The sequence below is a fragment of the Corapipo altera genome, unplaced genomic scaffold (genome assembly GCF_003945725.1).
Source record: "Corapipo altera isolate COAL_440 unplaced genomic scaffold, ASM394572v1 0, whole genome shotgun sequence".
NCBI lineage: Eukaryota > Metazoa > Chordata > Aves > Passeriformes > Pipridae > Corapipo > Corapipo altera.
In genome coordinates this window covers 67,146,303-67,159,210 of record NW_020884872.1, presented here as the reverse complement: position 1 = coordinate 67,159,210, position 12,908 = coordinate 67,146,303, and the positions used below count along the sequence as shown (strand labels likewise).

General features: G+C 44.9%; 1 protein-coding gene across 2 annotated transcripts in view; it reads right to left on the bottom strand.

Annotated features, from left to right (window-relative positions):
- SMAD9 (SMAD family member 9) overlaps nucleotides 1-7,015 on the bottom strand; it is a 37,536-nt gene extending 30,521 nt beyond the window's left edge. For both annotated transcript variants that reach the window (XM_027650658.1, XM_027650671.1), the window contains exon 1: nucleotides 6,919-7,015. The gene's annotated coding sequence lies outside the window, so the exon portion shown is untranslated. The remainder of the gene's footprint in view (nucleotides 1-6,918) is intronic.
- Between the last annotated feature and the right edge of the window lie 5,893 nt (nucleotides 7,016-12,908).

Sequence of the window (12,908 nt, the reverse complement as noted above, 5' to 3'; positions counted from 1 at the left end):
ATGCTGGCTTCAGCCCCTGGGCTACTTGCATCCAGCTGCTGAGGGTAAACCCAAACCAGAGGGCTGGATGTTATCACTGATTTTTGCCTTCAAAAATCTCCCACAATATTTAAAGGTACCCCACAAAATTACCACAACCAATGTCTGTGCAAAAACAGTAAACCAGACCACTTTATCACTATGATCTCTCTTTGACTGCACTTCCTTCCTTGATATTAATTCTTAAAGGAAACCAGTGACTGTGATGTTTATAAGGAGTGAACTGCACTGTGTTCCCTGGCTGGGCCACACTGAAGTTTCTAAGATCGAATTCCACAGGGACACATCCTCTTCTCTGCCTCACACCCTGCTCCCTGCAGGCAGAAGGAAGACTCATTCACTCAGCCCCTGTCTCACCCCTTCCTGTGGCTACCTTGCTCAGCCTCAGACCAGCAGCTCTGAGGAAGAGCCCCTTTCCCTGCTGCTTTCCACCAGCAGAGCTGAAGGCTAAGGAGCACATACGCCATGGAGGAGCTCTGAGTACGTATTTGTGGGAGAAGGCAGGAGGCAGTGGGGTGATGGGGAGGCACATCAACCTGCTCTGGGAAGCCAAAATGTCTTCTCATGGCTCTGGTTATCCCCATTTTGTAGCCAGTCAGTCCTACATTCTCCACATACCCACCATTCCCAGAGAAACTGTAGCAAAGCCCATTGGTGTTTCTAAAAATGGAACAGTTAGAAATGCACAAAAAATAGAATTCCTGCTTTTAAAATAAAAGCTGACTCGTCTCTAATACAAAACATGCAGCCAAGTGCCTGCAGAACAAACACTTCACAAAGGAAGAAGGCGACTTGAAAAGAATTTCACCTTCAGTGCTGGCCTGAAGTTTATACCCACACTAATCAGATGCTGTAACCCTCGTTATCAATCACTGGCATTCTTGGAGTCATTCCCAAATACCCATTTTAGGAAAAGGATTTCCTTAGAGTTAGATGTTAAGAACGTTGTGAATAGGGATACATCTAAAGAACAATTACTTCACCAAGGATGTGGCACTCCAGTCTGATGGAAACCTATTCTGGAAGTTTAGTGTCTTAAGCTGTTAGAAGAGAATACATTTTGGAGGTCTGGTTGTGCATTTATGGTACACACAGGGAAGAAGGGTAAAGCAAACACTCTCCTCATGTTGCAAGGTAGCAGCACATCCACCTACTTAGAGGAGACCTGAGGGCCAGCTGAGTGAGCATCATGTCAAATACCTTCATTTCCTGAGAGAATACACGGAACTGGGAGGCTGTCTCCCACTGGCAGACCTGCAAGGTCTGATCCCAGCAATGAAACCTGGCGCCAGGTTCTATCCATGCAAGGACTACATCTCGTGTTTCTGAGATCTGCTGCCTAATTGTGCCAGGAATCTAATGCCACAAAGTCAGAAATAACCTGTGGCACTGGGTATTAGCTGTGGAGTCTGTTGTCTCCAGCACCCCACGCTTACGGGGCACCCTGAGGCACGCTCCTGGCTGTAGCCTGGCAAAGACACTCCCTTGCGTAACACCCAAGGTCCCAGAGAGAGACACATCAGGGAGGTCTGCCTGAAGAGTTACTTAGTTATGGTATTAACACAGCAGACATCTTTTGCTAGCCATTTAGCATTACACAGTTTGGCAAGCGAAATACAGATCATCAGATCATATGGATCATCAATAAAATACTCAAAAGGAAGAACTTCCAGAAGTGCTTCCCCTCTGACTGGCAGCAGGCCTGGAGAGGGAGCAACAGTACTGCTGGCCACCTCTCTTTTGCAGGTGAGACAGCCTGGCCAACTGCATACAGGGGGATAGGTTCAACACACAAAAGACTTTCCATATACATCATGTTAGCAGTTTTCCATGGAATTGCATTAGCATTTCATTGTGTTCAAACCATATCACATTCAAATCTGTTTTTCCTAAAAGGTTTTCATTGTACATCACTGTGGGAAATTGCTAATGCAATAAGATTGACATATAGGTTCTCCTGCATGAACATCCGCAGTAATCTGTGCTAATTGAGCTCTCAGTGGCTTGTGAAACCCTGGGGGGGGGAGAGGAAGGGTGGAGCATCCACAGGGCTTACATCTTGGAGAACTGCAACAAATAAGAGTGTGGAGGACAGGTAAGCACTAATATTAGTGTGTTTTATCCACATAAAGATCTGATTCAGTGGTAGGGATTGCCTCGGACGAGGGACCAACGCTCCCAAGCAACAGCACTGAGGCATTTTCTATGAAAAATATCTGAATATGCTTGGACTTCCTACAGAAGTTATTTCACAACAACAGGACTAAGAACAAAAGGAGCAAGAACTTGCCTATCTAGTTCCCTTCTGTGGGGGCAAAGGAGGAGATGGCTGGCTATTCCCACTGACTTCAGCTGAAGATGTGGGTCACAAACTGCAGCTCCCACAGGAATGAATTTTGGTTTCTCTGCTCTAGATGTCTCTGTGAAGGCCTCATGCCCTGTATGAAGTAATTCAAGATCTGCTGATGAGAGAGATAAATTAGATACCTCATATATGCTGCAGGGTAAGGAACCGCACATTGGTAGCAGAGTAATTTGACAGAGACAAGTAGGTTTGGATAGACAAGACCAGCAAGTAACCATAAGAGAGTCTTGAAAAGCCACATGAACTGCTTATGCCTCTAGTCAGTTCTGTGTCTACTGGGTAGCATGTGGGATCACCTCCTACCACAGGCCTCTGGCTGAATGGCTTTCCCTCAGGTGCCTTGATTTCTGCATCTGTCTTACAGGCACCCTGACAGGGATGGCTTTGTAAAGCACTATGAACTCTCCTGAATGAGGAACGCTACACAGGAATGTTTAAAAAAAAAAAAAAAAAAGAAAAAAAAAGGATTTTTGTTAAGGAAAGGCACAGCAAGAAAACACACAAAAACGATTAAGTATTGTTGAAATGTATTGACCTCATCATCAGGGTTATTCACGTTATAAAGAAGTCTTTATTACGTGGAGCTTTGCCGTTTGCAGATGTCGCCTTCTGGAAAGAGTCTCTCCATTGCCAGCTCCAGCCTGCTGTTCTGCACAGCATGGCTGCCTGACCAAGCACACCACCAGACCGAACAAACGCAGAACCACCGTTATCAAGAAATGGCCAATCTGCCTCCTACTGTAGCCAGGTAATAAGGGTGAAAGGAAGCCTGATGCAGAACAAACTCTAATGACCTGGGTGTCTGTTAATTTTCTTTCCTCCGTATTTCTCTCTTTTAATGGACAGACAGTGAGTTTGAGGCCAATAGTTCTAGGGAACTCTGGATGCAGGGAACATTTTCAAAGCCTATAAAAAGACCAGGCGTACAGATACTCCAGAAAAGGGGATGTTTCAGAAAGAAAAGCAAAAGATGCAGGATTTTGGCATGGGTCATGCTTACTGGGAGCAGAATGCAGGTGGGAGAAAAGAGCTTGTTGGGAAACTGGAGGTTGCAGAATCAAGCTGGAAGGTTGCCATAGTGTGGACTAATGCTTTGGCAGCTGCAAACAAAAGGAAGGAGGAATGTAAGAAGCAACATGAAGAAAAAGCGTCAAGAGGTATCTGGAAGTATCAAGACCTATGAGAAACAGAAAAGGTAAAGATGATGCTAAGTTTGGCAGAAGGGAGGATGGCGTTGCTACTGACAAGGAAAAAGAGTGAAAAGGAAACAAGTTCTAGAGAGAAGGATGTGGGAAAGATAAGGCATTGCTCCGCCCAATCAGAAACACACCTCAATCTTAATGCTGTCTCAGAAGAACAGAAATCAATTGTCAGATCTTCTTCTTTTTTTTTTCTTGTGTTTTTTTTATGCAGGAGTGACTGGATAAACTGGGAAATCTCTGCTCCATGTCCACCTCCACCACATCCTTGACGTGCCCTTGTCCAGAGGAGCCTAACTTCAAAGCGAACTGCTCAACCTGCCATCTGTTTAAGACGTTGCAACAGTTCCTGAAGAAACCTGCAAGTGGTCCTGCAGAACAATATGTCTAAAAATCACATGCATCTGCACAACACTTGGGCAGATAATGTTTCACCTGCTTTGATTTAAATGAGAACATGTATTAGTCAGGATCTCAGTCTGGGCTCTGATCCCGCAATCTATTAGATCCACTCATCTGCAAAAGCACAGCAAGGTTTTTAGCTGCGCTAATAAACACACAGGACACAAGACTCTTTAAGTCACCTGTCCGTCTGTAAAATTCCCACAGTTTTAACCATTCAAACATTATAGACAAAATATAAGACGGGAAATAATTTGGGATATTTTTTAAAAATTAATTGTATTGTACTCTATTCAGAGGCTAATGCTTCCTTACAACCAATGTTCTTGAAGACAGTAATAGGGCTGCAATGATTATTTCAAATTGTCATTGTTATTGGTATCTTTTGGTGTGCATGTACAATAACACTAATGATTCTTTATATATGCCTGTAGCAGGAAATCAGGCAGTCTAAGAGAACAACCTTTCCTATATATGTTTTTGCTGTGTTGTTTTCAGTTAAAATATTTATGATGGGTTGTTTTTTTTCCTTCCCTGTAATTATTATTTGTAAAGGGTATATTGTACAGCAAATGGAATATCTGTACACTTTCACTGTATTTTTTGAAGCAGACAAATTTCCTAGAGCATATATATATATGTCTTCTGGCTCCCTTTATTCTTTAAAGTTTCTTTCAGAGGGGTGCCTAGTACTGCTGATGCTGGAATTACTGTTAGTCAGTATCAGCACTGGTGATTAGCTAGTGTTCTGGTTAGAGGTCACTCGTAATTAGTAGTCATTGTCCTTTGAATTTAACAATGGAAAAATAAAACTTTATAGCAACAGATTAGCCTGGCCATCAAAATTACAGCACTTTAGCATTCAGGAGAGAAGATTACATGACACACTATCTCCCAGATTGATAACAGCAGATAACTAAGGATTCACATGTGAGATGCAGAAAGTCTGTAAAAGAATAAAAGGAGAGAAAGGAGGATTAACTGTCCAGATGTTATGTGATACATTATAATGACACTTCTACACTCCTGTTTTAGTGAGCTGGGTCTCCTCTTGTACCCACTGAAGGCAAGGTGGGACACTACTACAAGTTTCTGTGAGAGTAGCTTTCAAACCCGAGGTGCTACCTAGTTCCTCTACACACATCTCCACCTTCTGCAGATATCTGGCACATGTGTACCTGACTCTTAGTCTTGGGCGTGTTAATAAAATACTAATACTTAACTTCTTCACAAAGTTGTGCAGTTGACAGCTTTGTGCATATTCATTTCATAGTCATTCTATCTCCACCTCATATCAATTTACAAATCTTGATACGGATGTGATACACAGATTGGTAAATCTTTCAATTTGTGTATATCATATGGATACCATAAGGATTCATGACAAAATAGACTTGACCCTTACTCTAGTCATTTTTGCAGAATTACCGTTTATCAGCTTATGTAAAAGTTAACCAAGTCAAGAAAAAAAAGTTTCTAATTCCATTACAAACAACAGGCAGGAATGGGAACCAGTGCCAAACTCAGTAAATACATGATATCCTTCATACAATTGACTTTAAATGTATTTTTGGGCATGTTTATTTTAGCTACTAAGTCAAATTAACTCAATATTTAAAAAACCAACAAACAAATCACAAATCTCCCCAGCCTCTGCTTTAAAATCTAACAGGAAGCAAAGATGAACCAGCCAGACACTGGTACTTATCAAATCTGAAAGAAGGGAGTTGTCTGGCTGGATTAAAACGGATGAGGTTTGTTTGAGTGATGACATTTGTCCTTCCATTGCTGAGGGGAAGAATTTTGCAGCGTTTTCTTCAACTTATACTCATAAAGACGAGAGGATTAGTCCTACTACACAAATATTTGCACGTAAAGAGAGGCACACTTTCACACCTCAGAGAGTACTGAAAGTTGCATTATCTGCAGTGTCCTTCTCAAACCACTACCAACTTGAATACATTCCCGAGCGGTGCACATCATTTCTCACTTCTGCCAAGGGAGAACTCATTCACTGAATAGTTGATCATTTGAGGCTGAAATTTTTTTTCACTAGTTTATAAAATGCAAGTAATTAACAGTTGCACGCGCATGTGTGTGCGTGTGTGTGTGTGTACGCACGTCCATGTGTGATTTATTTTCATTCCCACTACTGCCTCTTTTAAAACCAGACCTGGCTAGCATCAAATAAATTTACCCATAAAATCAAAGTTACCACACAATATCCGAATTGTTCCAAATGAGCCAAACTCCGAATTCCCTCCACTTAGAGCAGCCTGGGCATAGAGATAAAATTACAATGATTTATAATTTGCCATATCGAGGGCTATTGTTTTTGGAAATGTTGGGTACTTGCTAATGCATAACGTTTGAACTTAAGAGCCAAAAAACCCCAAAGAACACAACAACAAAACAATCAGAGTCACCGTTCGTAGCTGGAATAAAAACCCCAAATCCCAGTAATTCTGCTCCGTTTTGCCTGGGAGCGTGTCCAGGAGTGGGATTTCTTGAACAGAACATAACCTCTAAAAGGAAAAGTATTTCCAAACGTGTCATGTGGGGTTCTGTTGTTTCTTTTCTTTTATTCCCTCTCCTACTTAAACGAGGAGGAAAGAAACCCTGACAGCGGGAAGACTTGTCAGCGTTTAGCCATCCATAAAAATGTTTTTCCCCGCGCTCCTCCTTTCGCTCGCCGCCCTGGCGTCGGTCTGTCTCATCTCGCTGCTCCGCGGCCCCAGCCCCCGCCCGCACAGCGCCCCAGCCCAGCGGGGCCGGGGCCGCCAGCCGGGGGGACACGGCGCGGGGCAGCCCCGGCGCGAAGTTTGGGGAGGCGAAGGCGGCGGGACTGTCCTCCGTCCCCCCTGCCACCCCCTCCGCCCTTCCCGGGACGCGGGCGGGAGCCCCGGCTCTTACCTGCCAGCGGGCACGGGCTGGGGTCTCGGCGCGCCGCAGGCGGGAGCGGGGCTGCAGCAGCGCGGCGGCGGCGGAGCCAGGGCGCAGCGGCAGCAGCAGCAGCAGCCCCGGCCGGCGTCAGTCAGGCGGGAGCCGCCAGGCTGTATTAGTGCGCCGGGCTGGACCGCGGCCAGCAGCGCCGTGGCCGCCGGCCCGCCCCTGCGCCCCCCCGGCCGCGCCGCCCCCGCACACAACTCACAACCGCACACACCCACACAGGCACATCCACACACGCGCGCACGCACTCTCGCACATTTGCACGCTCGCACACGCTCACGCAGTTACGCGCTCACACACACACGCGCTCACACCCCGCGCACCTCCCAGCACACGCACCCACCGCACGCCGCCCCCTCCTCCGGCTCACCCGTCCGCAGACGCCGAGTTCTGCCCCTCCGGCGCACGGGCACACGGACACCCCTCTGACAGAGTTCACCGCAAGGCACAGCCATACGCCCCCCTGGCGCGGAACCCGCCCTTCACACACACCCCCCCCTATACACGCTCCCACTCGCCCCCAGCCCAGCGCCCCGCGGGAGCGCAGCCCCCTGAGGCGCCGGTATGTGCCCGCCCCGCGGCTCTGCGCTGAGGGGGCACTCCGGTCCCTGCCCTGCCCGGGGCTGTGCGGGGGCGACGCGGCGTTTGTGTGCGGCCGCCGGGTCTCCCCGGGGCAGAGCCTCCGCTCAGTGCCCCCGCAGCCGGCCCTTCCCCGTGGTCTTTTTCGCAAGCCTCCGAGCCCCCGAGGATGGACACAGCGGCCAAGCGGGGCGTGGGGCATCTTCTCCGTCCTACACCGCAATGGGTGCTGCTGGGGATCCCAGCCTCTGAGGATAGGGGACAAACCCCGGCTGTGGGGAGAAACTTGGACAATGTCACTATGGAGCGGTTGGACAGCACAGCTGCAGAGGGGTTTGGGGTCCAGGCTGCACCTTTCCACACCGACTGTACAGGGATTCCATCATTGCACAGGACTGGTCAGAGAACAGCAAACTGCAACCGGCACTGGGGAGCAGATGAATTTTCTGCTCCAGAGATTACCTATTAAGCCCTCATATTACTTAGGAGTAACCATCTCTAGCTATGTAGCATATTGTATTAGCTGTAATAAGGAAGGGCTGAAAGAGAAATATCAGAGAAGTCAAGTGGCTTCAAGGACACTAGACATAAAAGCTACTTGTGAAATTGGGGCTCCAGGCAGTGCTAGGAACAGGCACCAGCTGAACCTGACCGTGGCTGCACCGAGGGGTTTCAGTTAAATGGCGCTGAGCCTTTTGAGGTCAATCAATAAATATGATTAAAGATACAATCCTGCTGACATTTTCACCAAAATTTTTTTACATTGTAAACGTGACAGCAAAGCTAATATTGTTTGAGTAGACATCAAAAAGCCACAATGGAATTACAGCTCCACAGCACAAATTTATCGAAGCACGTGTGCGTGAAGGTTGTGGTGCAATAAGGAGATATACAATGTAATGCCCCAAAATGTCTTTCTTTCCCACTTTGGCCTGAAACATCTTAAAATACCAGCAGCTTTCCCACTGCTGTTTGGCTTCTACAGGAGACTTCTCGACAGATGAGTGGCAGAAGAGATGCTGTTATTTATAAATCACTGTAAACATTAATAAAGTGCTGGTCACACATTCTAACTCGGCATGATTTCAGATTTTATATCCATAATGATGTTTATTTTTAACTGAAGACATCACACTGTAAATGCTACACGCACAGACAGTTGGAGTTGCTTGGCTGAAGTGTGGTGTGTAACTTAATGAGGCATGGCTCTTGATCATGAATCTGAGGGCCCTCACTGCTGGGTCTCACTGCATCTTTTCAGGTGTTGAAACCACCAGTTTCTCATGCCTCTGCTCACAGTTGCTGTTACCAACAAAAGGATGGCAGGACAAGGTGGGTCTGTACCCATCGCTGCTCTGGTGCAGAGCCTGCTGTGCTATCTCCAGTCCATCTTCATTGGCAGTGTTCGTTAAAATGCCAGTACTGCTACTGGAGCAATCCCAGCTGGTGGGGGATAGCAGCAGAGCCGCTGTTGAGATTGATCGGTCAGTTCCTAAAGCTTTACTTTGATTGAAGCTTCCCGTTAAACAGGCAAAAACTATTTGTGAAATGACTGAATTGCATTCATATTTGTGTGGTGCCAATTTTAACTGTGCCATTATGAAAAAAGTCTAGCTAACAGAGATTAGACGGGTATATATACTACTAGAGTTTGATATACTATAGATTATAGAGCAGGCAACAATTTTTTTGCATACAGTTGTACTTCAGATCATGTGGCATTTGCACATGATGCTTTATTATGGTAGCTGAATATATGCTGGTGTAACCTCTGATCTGATAAACCCTTTGAACTATGTGTCTTCTCAGGAGCAGGGCTGATATATCCCACATCTCCTTCTCCCTCTCTCCACACACACTTCCAGACCCATTCCTCATTCCAAATCTTCAGCATGGCTTTCAAAGCCTATGTCCGCTTTATAAGGCTCTGCTCCTCCTGCCAGGGTGACTCATCACCTGTCCCTCCTCTGCACCGCCTAGACTCTGCTAATTCCATTTCTCATTTGCTGTTATCCCTCTTGAGTGCCTCATTTCCCATCCTGCCCCTTGTAAATGCCTTCCCTTCATCTGCACATGATGTAACTCATCTTCTCAAATCCTGTCCTGTAAAACATGGACCAACCTTCTTTAATCATAAAAAAAATCCTGATATGAGGGTATCCTCCTTATTTTGGTCTGTATTTTGTCTTTTTTTGCTGGATAGCTTTGTAAAGAAAATTAAATAAAAGGTTAAGTAGAAAATAGTAAAGACTGGATGTAGCTGTAAAAGAGAAGGAAGCATTCTAATTCCTTTTAGCATTAGAATTGTGTAAAACATGTAGAATAACATGCATTTTCCGCTTGGAGAGAACTGCAAGTACCTAAGAGTTGTAAGTCCATTGACTCTTGTATGTACTGCCCCAGGGCTCCGCTGAAGTACTGGCTCTGTCCTCCACCTAACAAGAAATAGCTGTTAAAACAGCAATGTCATGTGCTGTGTGATGGAGATACCTCAAACAGCTCCAAGTGTGCTGGTGCAGGCACTAGAAGACTTATAGCCACAGTATCATGGATTTACTGAGTGAGTTACATTTTCCTCAAGGGCTTTCTCAAGGCAAAGATACAGCAGGCACTTGCCTCTGGCAGCAGATTTTTGAGAACAGCAACATAGCTGTGGTTCTGTTGCCCGCTTTGCCTGTGCCAGAGCCCTGGAAAGTGAGGGCTGTTCCTGTATTGCAGGGTGGAGTCAGACATGCAGGGCAGCCTAGCCAAGAAGCAGCTGACTATTCAAACAGCAGCAATCACCATCTCACTCCTTCAGTGGGTGCTTGAACAATGAGCCCAAGCCCTTCCAGGATGCCTAGCTCCACACCTTTAGCTCCCCTTTCCAGGATAGAACTGGGCCAGTCCCAGCCCCTCACCCTTGGGTTGGCTAAGTTTGATGTCTCTTGCGCTGTCTAGAAGCTTGGAACTTGCTCAGTTTACCCTGCTTCTTATTCACAGACAGTTTGGATATCTCAGTATCCTAACTAATGTCCAGCCGGTTTGGACACATCTGTATCAGGTTTAAAAATAAACACTTGAACCATCAGGGAGTCTTCTGTCACACCTCTTTTCCAGCATTGGCAGGATGAAACATTTGCTCTTTACAAATATATTTCATGCTACTCATGTCAATTTTCCTGCATGTTTGTGACTTAAGATGCTAATTCTCAGAAGAAAAACAGCAGCTGCAATCTTGTGCAACGTATTGGTGAATGAGGCATTACAGAGATTGTCCTGGGCAGCTGAGTTCTCTGTTCCGTCACAGCAAAGGCATTACAAGTGCTCATCTCACTGCTCTTTGCTTCAGACTCTAAATGTGAAGCTATAAATCCAGAGAGACAGAAGAAGGAGGTAGGCAGGCAGATTTGGAGATCTGTGCCTAAAGGGAGAGAAGGGAAAAAGGGAATCATCATTAGAGTGGATGGGTAACAAGGATCACCTGAGAAGACTGTAAAACAGTAGTTCAGAAATACTGGGAGACACAGAGGTGACCAGGCTGAGTGGCTTCATGTACTGCCACCAGGATGTGGATTCTGACCCTTTTAGGTCAGATGACCAGTAAGATCTAAATCTATCATTTAGCCTCATGGCACTTTTCATCTGGAGTTGAAAGAGGTGTCAAGAAGTGAATGAGCATACTCTGATATGGACAAATGAACTTAAAACAGTCTTGATAACTTTGAATTACTAGCCAAAAAAGACTCAGGAAAACATTTGCCCAGGTTACTACAGTTTTCAGAAGTGGAAAAGATAATTTCCTACTCAGAACAGTAATTCAGCTAAAGGTTTTTGTTAATGTGTGTATGTAACTACCTACTGAAGCAGTTGAAGAATGAAATCATATTATTTGTGATTAAAGATTTTGGGGGCAAATTCTACTCTGAGCTAAAACCCCATAAATTTTAAGGCATTCCAGTGAAATTTGTCATCATCGTATTATACCTAAGCTCTATAGACTCCCTTGGTTTTTTTCCTTTTCTTTGATTCATGTACAAAGGCTTGGCTTTAATTCACCAAAATTTTTAATGCATTGAGATCCAGCTACCTGTCTTGTTATTCATGCTGTTTGTTTTCTACTGCAGAGAATAAGACTCAAGATGCTCAGAACAGTATGATGGTTGAGATGTCTTTTTACTCCAAGAGATGTGGATTAACCCCAGACTAGATGAATTTAGTCTGAAGAATAAGATCTTCCAGTCAATAGAGTCTGTTACTTCCTCCTCAAAACTATGAGACCATGTGAGGAAGAGGACAGACACAACCTACTTTTGTACTTCTTGTTCCTTTTGCATAGCAATGTTGATGACTTAATAAACCTTAGAAAGTAAATTCTAGAAGGATTCTATTTCCACCCTTTTTAGCCAGCACTGGCTGAAATGTGTAATAAATCACTTCTCTGATGTTTTCTTCACCTGGATGAAATATTTATGTGCCTCTGGCTCAGCTGGCACTGGCTCAAGAACCACTGTAATCCCCTGCCTTCACTTCACCTTCTGAACTTCACACCTAATGCTGGGAAGAATCAGATGAATTGTCAGCCATTTTATGTAAGTCCACTCTTTATCTTACTAATGTGAGCAGTTTTCTTGTTGTTGATGATTTGCTTGGATGAAAAGAAACAGTATGGAAAAAAACAGTATGTAAAGATTCATAAATGGTAAGAATGAACCACTGTCCTCTGACATCACATACGTACAGAGGTTCCACGATTTCACTGAACTGTGGCATCAAAGCCAGCAGCTATGGTTGAGCTAGAGCAAATCTTCTGGATAAAGAGATTTTGAAATCTTTAGTGATGGAAAATCCATTACAAGCCCTGCTAAGTTGTTCTACGGTTAGGCTTATCCTTGGTTGGAAGGAAAAATGGCTTTGTCTGCTCTGAATTTTTCTAGCTTCAGCTACTAGCAGTTTGATCTTGTGTCTTTAGACATGAGATTGAGAGTTCATTATTACATATCTGTTCCTTTACAGCCTATGCCTGTGCTACCTTTTCCTTCATACACTCGGCAATGGCTATTAAGTATCAGGTGATTAAACCATCCTAAGAGTTACTGGGCTCTCCTTTGAGCACTTTCCAAATTCTTTACATCTTTTTGAATTGTGGACATCAAGAACTCAGGCTTCTCCAGCTCTACCAGACATCAGGGGACATACACAGAGCACAATAATCTTTGTTAAACTTGTATGTCTTTGTTTCAACGTATAGAGATCACATCAGCATTTAAAAATTTTGGCTCATGCTGAGAAGCCCAAGATTTGCTTAGATTCCAGGTCAAACTCCCCATCTTCTCATACATTGACCTGCAAACATTCTTCACTCCATCGTGTCACCTTACTTTGAGTGTGCAGAA